Source organism: Sinocyclocheilus anshuiensis, unplaced genomic scaffold (assembly GCF_001515605.1).
Source record: "Sinocyclocheilus anshuiensis isolate Anshui unplaced genomic scaffold, SAMN03320099.WGS_v1.1 scaffold417, whole genome shotgun sequence".
NCBI lineage: Eukaryota > Metazoa > Chordata > Actinopteri > Cypriniformes > Cyprinidae > Sinocyclocheilus > Sinocyclocheilus anshuiensis.
In genome coordinates this window covers 82,945-84,055 of record NW_015537953.1, presented here as the reverse complement: position 1 = coordinate 84,055, position 1,111 = coordinate 82,945, and the positions used below count along the sequence as shown (strand labels likewise).

At 40.1% G+C, this 1,111-nt stretch overlaps 1 protein-coding gene across 1 annotated transcript in view; it reads right to left on the bottom strand.

The window, feature by feature from the left end:
* LOC107664901 (DENN domain-containing protein 1B-like) overlaps nucleotides 1-1,111 on the bottom strand; it is a 93,652-nt gene that overhangs the window by 12,674 nt on the left and 79,867 nt on the right. The gene's annotated exons all lie outside the window — the stretch shown is intronic.

The following is a 1,111-nucleotide window of genomic DNA, read 5'->3' as shown; positions in this document are numbered from 1 at the left end:
AATAAATGAAATCATCATTTAAAAACTGCATTTTGTATTTACTTGCATTATCTTTGTGTAATATTAAAATTTGTTTCTGAATTTGATCTTAATCGTTTAAGTGTGACAAACGTTTAAGTCAGGTCAAAGTGCCTGGGTATAATATGTCAAAGTTTACTTTATTTTGCTATCCTCACTAACATAAATTAACTATAGTGTCCTGCACCTACTAGTAAAAAAAAGTAGGTTTGGTTTGACTGTATATATATATATATATATATATATAGTGAGAGAGAGGGAGAGAAAGTGTGTAAGTAAGGTTGAAGAAGAGGGCAGATCGATGCAGCAAGGGCATTATGGGAGTCTCTGGCTCATGGTCTCATGGTTATAGGTGTCAGTATGAGGAACAGAACAGGAAGGTGCATGTGTGTTTGACCTTTTTGGGGATAAAAGGTGTTAGGGTGAATAAAACCTACAGCTGCCCAGTTATAACTAGGACAGAATTTATAACGCCTAAATAAAATGCTTAATGGCCACATATCATGAAAAACAGCGGTTTTCTGAACACATTTATATATGACACGCCTATTCAGTATGAACTACACCAGTATATTTAAGTTCAGGGGTCCTATCTCTCTTCCAATCAAAACAGAGCTCATTTAAATACAGATCTTAAAGCTACAGTAACATGAAAAAGTATTAATTTAAAGGCCAGATGGAGGATGAAAAATGGTCATGAAACACTAAAATAGGCTTTATACGCTAGAAAGGTGAAGGATACAGTCTTTTTACCTAACAAAGTTATTGATACATCAAAGCCGCATCCTCGTTGCCAGTCTAAAAACTGGTTTTGTGAAACAACCACGGCCTATTTAGATTGGAAATGGAGGCAGGCCAGTGAATAGTATGAATCCAGGCCACCTCCTGCGTCTATGGGGGGCTCACCGCTTCCCTGCCTGGGCTTGGCAACACATCACTGCATCGCACACGCAAGACACACACTACACACGGCCGCTTTAGCCACAGCTGTCAATCAAGCCGCCCCACGTCTGCTCGGACTTACTGGTGTGCAAATGGGCGCTTCTTTCAGGAGGCGGACTGTCCGTGAACTCCTTCCCTGTGTGTGTGTGTG